The sequence below is a fragment of the Nanorana parkeri genome, unplaced genomic scaffold, assembly GCF_000935625.1.
Source record: "Nanorana parkeri isolate BGI_ZX_2015 unplaced genomic scaffold, ASM93562v1 scaffold1686, whole genome shotgun sequence".
Classification (NCBI taxonomy): Eukaryota; Metazoa; Chordata; class Amphibia; order Anura; family Dicroglossidae; genus Nanorana; species Nanorana parkeri.
Window position 1 is genome coordinate 65881 of NW_017307954.1, and position 7220 is coordinate 73100.

The following is a 7220-nucleotide window of genomic DNA, read 5'->3' on the forward strand; positions in this document are numbered from 1 at the left end:
GTATATATATAAAAATATATATATACTGTATATTTATAGATATAATATCAGGAAGATGTGATGCTCCTATGTTCAGTTGTTCATGGAGGCATTTTGTTGCTCCAGTTCCTGAATGGAGAACAGTGTGGACACAGAATTCTGCCACCAGTGTTTCTGAAGCCCTTAAATGTTTAATGCACCTAAAAATGCATTTAGGTATAGGTGGAGCCTGGGAGGCTTGGTCAGCCCCTGACATACTGTGTGTCTTGGATATAATGAGATCTTACTACCATAATTCCCAGCTATACAACTCCTCCTATTCCATTCACTATTATAAAAAATACATATAAACTCCAACATGGATGGTGGAAGACCCTCACAATGGGTTAGAGCAAAGAAATCTGATTCAGATTACGCTGGATTATTTCACTTTCCATATTGCTCATTTAATTTGTTAAAATGAATGTTTTTCTCGCTTTTAAAGTTGCAGCTCTACAAACCTAAAACATCACTTTACCTGATTGCAGACCGGCTTGTATTTCAACCCTGGTTTATTAAGGATCAGTTCCAGCTGCCGGCAGTTGAAGTTAGACACTCCCAATAGATTTGACCAAACCGGCATCTTTGCATTGCTCCATCGCCTGGAATTGGAGAGAGAGGGAAAAACATGATGAGTATTTGGCTTATCAGATGTCACAAGTCATCAGTACTTATGCCTCCCAGTACGTGGCTACTGGTCACCTTGGATGGGTATGGTGTTAAACAATATTCAAACCCTGTACTTGTAATATTCAAACCCTGTACTACTGCAGGAGATGTTAAGTTGTCCAGCACTGCAGCCTCCAGAAGCCTCTTTGGAATTTTACATTTTCAGAAGTGTGGGATGGCTGTGTGCCTGCCTAACCTCCATAGCTCCTTCCTCTTCCTCTGACCCCTACATCATGGCTGAGTCCTGTAGAGACATAGGAGTCAGAGGATAGAATATCGGTGTGTGGTGGTGGGCAAAGACATCCAATACTCCCAGGAGTGATTAATTCTAAAGACAGTGATGGCGTCTGCAGCACTGGAACATAGGGTAGGTAGAAGACACAAGCCACCAGAGAGGTGGGCATAATACCTCTTCTATTGCAGGAACCTGCCAATCTGATTACTTTAGAGACCTGAAAAGTTCTTTTTAAAGGTCCTCATAGAGTCAACCGCACCCTCCTGAGTACCATAAAGGGTCTATGAGTGCCTCTTTTTTGGCATTATAATTATTTATTCTGGCGTAAAAAGATACAATTAAATGGTATACTGTATATTTCAGTCACTAGGGACAGAATGCTTAGAAGGATAAAGTAAGGAGTAAGCTGTTTGAACGCAAAAGTCTGTTTTATCATGTATCCCAGTACTCCCAAATTTCGACTTACCTCCCATGTCTGTCGGAGGTCAACATCGTCATACAAGGCTGCACCATTCTCATCCATGGGGAAAAGGTCCTCTCCAGGCTTAGTGAAAAAAAAGTTCACAGCAGTGAATGAAATGAATGTACAAAAAGGTATCTATACAGTACATCCCTCAATTATCTAAAGCATATTTGTGACACCGCACCAGCCTTATGAAAAGCCACAGAGCGCTGGTGCTAAATTTGGCAAAGGTCCTCTGTAAGCACAAGAAGTGAAACTGGCCAGTATTCTGCTGATACTACACACAGCAAGTTGATGCAGCTGAGAAGGAGGTCAACTGCAAGTCAGAAGGAGGTCAACTGCAAGTCTAATGTACCTCTCAATGAATTCTGAATGATCTCAGAAGAATTTTACACCAATCTTAAATACCTAAAAAGCATGTTGCATTTGCCTATCACCACAAGCCCAAAGCCTGTCAACATAGGCCCAAAGTTTCAGGCTTTTCAGAATCTCAGGATACAGGTATTGTGATTGTGATTAGAACAACCTAATGTGCAAGATAAATAGCATGATAATAATTAGAACTAATAAGCCAGCTATGTCCCAAGATCGAATGTAAATGTAAAATGGTGTGTACCTTTAAGGATACAGGATGGTGGATGATGAACAGGTCAATGTAATCCAACTGAAAAGCAGCAAGAGCCTTTTCTACAGCAGTGCGGACAAGGTCAGGGCAGTGGAAGGTGCCCCATAGCTGTAGAAACAAGAGACCAAAAAAGAAAAAGTGCACATTTAAAGACACTTCATGGTTCTTCAAAGCTGTAAAGTAGGAGAACACTCATGTTAATGTAATTTTAAAAGTTGTTTTCAATCCTATTCATTTTGTAACTTTTATTAATCTCTGGAGATCCTGCCATAAAGGTCCTTGTTCAGGCACTTCCTGTTATGGATAATAACTTTCTTCTCCTTGTGCTCCTGCATTGTCTCCCTGTCATACATGCCCCTGGTGGAGACTACAGACACCGTTTGCGACTGTTTGCGACTGCATGTAGACAGGAGGTGACCTAAAGATGCTGAACAGTATTTTATGATGAAAAAAGGCAAGTGTTTATGAACTTTATGATGTTCTTTTTTAGTGTATTTACCTTGTGTTTGTAGACCCATCACCGGCTGGGTCTACCAGCTGAGGGAAATGTATGACCCGTCAAAAAAAACAAAAGGAAAAAAAATAGCGGGTGGCAGCAGGAACAGTACATCTCACCAAATGGATTTGATCATGTGGACTTATAGCTGTTATAAGACCTTACCAGCCTTTTAAACCACATGCATTCCTTGGACAGCAATGCATACATTGCAAAATATAAAAGCTAGCCAGCAAAAAGCACCTAACAGATGCATTGCATCACTTCTGCTTCATCTCCACACCACATTCAGGACTCAAACTTATGTCTTAGTACTTGCAGGGCATTGATCCAAAACAGTGGGTGTTAGCAACATATGTGGAATACTACATAATTAGTTGATTGAAAGCAAAAACCATGCCAAACAGTTATTGGTGTCAGTTCAGCTCAAGCAATAACACCAAAACAGTTATTAGTGTCAATTGTAGCAATGTATGCATTGTGCTTTAGTCTTCATGTGCCTCAAATAGATAGTAAGGTCTCATGAGAGCTGAGAGTACATAGGATCAAATCAAGCAGTTGTCTGGTAATAAACCTGCTAACACCCAGGATTTTGAGAGACTCACAAGCCAACTCAGTCAGTGGCGCATTGCCTAAAGTTCTCCTGCAAACACCAGGAATTTGAATCCTGGAACCGGCCAAAAACCTATGAAAGCCCCAAAGCTCTTTCTATTGGTTACACTGTCTGTACCATGCAATGTCTCATTCTCTTAAAATATGGCCTACTAAAAAGGCTTACATGATGTGTCTCTGTTATATTTCAGCTTTGTGTCTGTGACATAATCCGCTGTAATTTTTATTTCTGGATATAATATGACTGGTGTCTCCTTCTAATGTAGGCTACTAAAATGGCTTACATGATGTGAAGCATGTCTCTGCAATATTACTTCTTCTTGTCTCTGACATAATCTGCTGTAATTCTTGAGTTTTTTTTCTAAATATGCCTTGTCTCTCCCTCTTACACTGCTGCCAATCAAGCTGCTTACATACTTTCCAGTCATCGTGCTATACAGTATGTCTGACCATTGTCTCTAAAATATAGCTTTGCAATTTTTATTTCTTCAGATCAACTCCTCGTTTCTGGTATGTGGGGATGTGGTTTTGAGGTGTTTTTGTGCACTTTGTGTTGACATTTTATGAAACTATGTAGGCAATAAAGTGTAGTATTGTACTAAAGAACGTTCACAAGTTATGCTACAAAACATGTTTTGCCATTGTTTAGTAACTGTTCTGAATTTGAAAAATTTAATTTTATTCTAAAGTTTACCATAGCTGTTAGATCTGTTCTGTCTACTACTTCCAACGCTTAAATCTAGCTATTACTGCCAGATAAAAAATCATGTGTCTCAAAAAAACTAAAAGTTAAAAATAAACAGATAGGGGTTCTGTTTTTTTAATGTCAACAAAAGAATAATGTAAACTGATGCTGTCCCCGAGCATCGTAATGCTCTATACATATATAGCTTAATGTCATCTCTGTAGCATGTAATCTAAAACATTTGGTTTTTTTTTTGCAATTGTACATGTCCCCAAGGGTAGTGCCCAGCTCCCCATGCCCTTTCTTTGACAACCCCTTGCCTAGAAAATGGAGAGAATTTATTTTGAAGATTTGTTTTCCAGGTTTTCCTTAGCTGTTGACTTTTAATAGATGAAGATTACACACACATGTTAATTAGTCAGAGCATTGACGCCCCCCTCCCTTCTTTTCCTCTCACCCTCCCCACTTAGGGGGACTCATTCAGAGCTAGTAGCTCAGGACTTGAAATTTTGAGCCCTGTATATATATATACCCTGTATATATACACACACATTATATTTTAAAAAATGGATCCCAAAAATATTATATAGATATAGACTTCCCTGCCCTCTAAATAATTCTGTAAAATGTACTATCACATCCCCACCACCTCGCCATCTAAAATCAGGTTTGACCCATAGGGAGCAGAGTTGCATATACCCGTAAATCCACAAATACTTTCTGCCATGAATTTCCGGATACAGCAAAGTCATTTAAAACACAAATAATAAAACAAGCTATCTGGCATACCTTGGTTGTATAGAACAGATCTTCCCTTTTCACGACCCCCTCTGCAATCTTATCCCGAAAAGCCTGTCCAACCGCTTCCTCAGCCATATAGCTATAAGCACAGTCTACATGGCGGTAACCAATATCCAGCGCTGTCTTTGTGGCTTCTTTCACTGCATTGAAGAGAGTCTAAAACAAGGATGAAAATGAAGATCTATGTGATCCAGTCAGATTCCAGCTTCTGGTCTATCTCTCTTTTAAGAAACCTGATAGGGGTTACTGGCTGATAGGGGTTACAGGACATTTAGGCACCAATTTTTCAATTTGACCAGTAGCTATGAGTTTTAAATGTACCTGGCATGGGGCTTCACCAGACTTTGTCTTATCTTTTTTTGCAAGCAATTCCTCTGAAAGCTGTAGAGAAAAATAAATCCGCATAAATAACATCTAACAAGTAACCCATACATGGATTTATAATCATTGTGGCACATTTGGATTATATATATCTTTTCCTTTCTAGCCATGTAGGTGAATATGTTTTATAACTGTCTATGCTTTTAGCTATTAAACGCTAAAAGGAAACCAAATGGACAGATCAGAACGGGAAGAGAGCGGCCTAGAGTGCTACTATACCATGCATGCAGAATGCCAATCTGTAGAGGAAGACTTTACAGAATTCTCAATAAACACTTATTTTTATTTTTTTGTAACTATGCCTAAAATTTATAGTAGATATGTCTTTCATATGCCTGTAAAGTTTCTCATTTATCCACATCATGGTATAGCTAGTAGTAGTCAGTCACCTTTATTTGGACTTGTTCTGTAATGTTGAAAACGTTTTGCAGCTTACGTCCAAGTAAGCCTAACTACTGCTAGCTCGATGCCTTTTCATTTTTTTTTTTTTACACTTTTGCTGTTCTATATTTCTATTCTTGTTATATATTATACTGTATATACTCCTTTTTAGAGGGTTTTCTTTTTTGGGGGGTAGTGCATTTTAGATAGTGTTGTCTATTTTATTTAATTTTTTTTGTGGGTATTTGATCATTGTTTGTGAATTGACTTCTTATTTTATTTTCTAGGGCCAATAATTACTGATAACACTAAACTGATGAGCGGTAAAAACTTTTAAAGCGTCGCCTATGGCCAATTTCAAGCATGGTAGTTTTTTTTAAGAATTTCGTGGGCATGCGCAATTTTAGAGCTTGACATGTTTTGTGTCTATTTACCTGACATGACCCCGTCTTTTATATTTTACCAAAAAATTGGGTAGGGATAAATGTTTTATAACATAGAGTAGGGAAAACAGGAATTGTTTTCAAAAATGTTTTCATTATATAGTAAAAAATATAATACAAAAAAATATAATACAAAATAAAAAACCACCAGTGGTGATTAAATACCACGAAAAGAAAGCACAATCTGTCCCAAAAAATTGTATAAAATGAATTTCAGTACAGCGTCAAAGTACTGCAGCGCTGTACAGGAAGGGGGTTTAACACCTTGGTCCGCAAGTGGTTCATATTAGGCTGTATCTGTGCTGTACACTCTGAGCTCTGGGTGCACAATTCACTAGTGATAATATACAGTACAAGTAACTTCTGTTTTAAAGTGTAAGCTCACCAAAAACTGCTATTTTAGATGTGGCACCTTCTGGCCTTTTATGCTTCTTGGGGCCTTGAGCCGTGAGATCTTGCTACTGTTTTTGCCCACGTGAGTAGTCTATTTTGCTGGCAAGCTGCCATTAATATTACATGGCCTTAACTAAAATACACTGTACACAAAGTGGGTGACTCATGCATCTCTGAGGTACACATGGTAGATGGCAGAACAACAGGGATCTCAAGTCTCCCTGATGTTCAGGGAGTCTCCCTCTATTAGATACCGGCTCCCTGACATCTGCGAGAGAGGCATTTTCTCCCTGAAAGGTTTACTCTGAGTAAACCTTTCCGGTAAGAAATTAGTGGGTAAAGTTTCAGAGTGAGGCTTGCCTCCTGGAGGAAGGTCATGTGATCTCTAGAGTAGCCTCAGAACGAGGCTTGGCTCTCAGAAGGAAGAAGCTACTTGCTGCACAGAGCACAGGGCGGACATAGACTACTATTCAGAGCAGGTACAGGCAGTGCTGCAGGGTTGAGAGAGTGCTGTTAACCCTTTGTGGATAATATAGAATCAATTATATGTCCTGGTTGTCTAGTTATAGAGAACATTTATTTAATTTGCTGCCCATAGAAACTAGTCAACTGTGTATCAGGGACTTTACTCCTCAGCGTTTTTTTAAAAAGGTCTTGGGCTGTCTAATAAATTGTGACCTTTAGGCCCCATTCACACTGAGCGATTTATGGCGCAGTAATTCCCACGATATCGCGGCTATTTACCGCACGATATCGCTCTCCAATGCATGGCAATGGGGCTCTGTCCGTCGCTGTCGCGGGTCGTGTGTCGCTACAGCAGGACCTTTTTTGGAGCAGATTTTGCCGCGATTCTAGCTTGCTCAATGCAAGCATTTGCGCGATATCGCGCAAAAATGCAAATCGCGTGACAAACGCGCAATTTGCGAATCGCTCAGTGTGAATGGGGCCTTACACTGACAGATACTTGAACATCAATTCACAAATCTGATGTATATATAAATAAATATATAATATTATT

General features: G+C 39.3%; 1 pseudogene; it reads right to left on the reverse strand.

The window, feature by feature from the left end:
- The window catches only part of LOC108799283, a 16415-nt pseudogene that overhangs the window by 3343 nt on the left and 5852 nt on the right, over positions 1-7220 (reverse strand).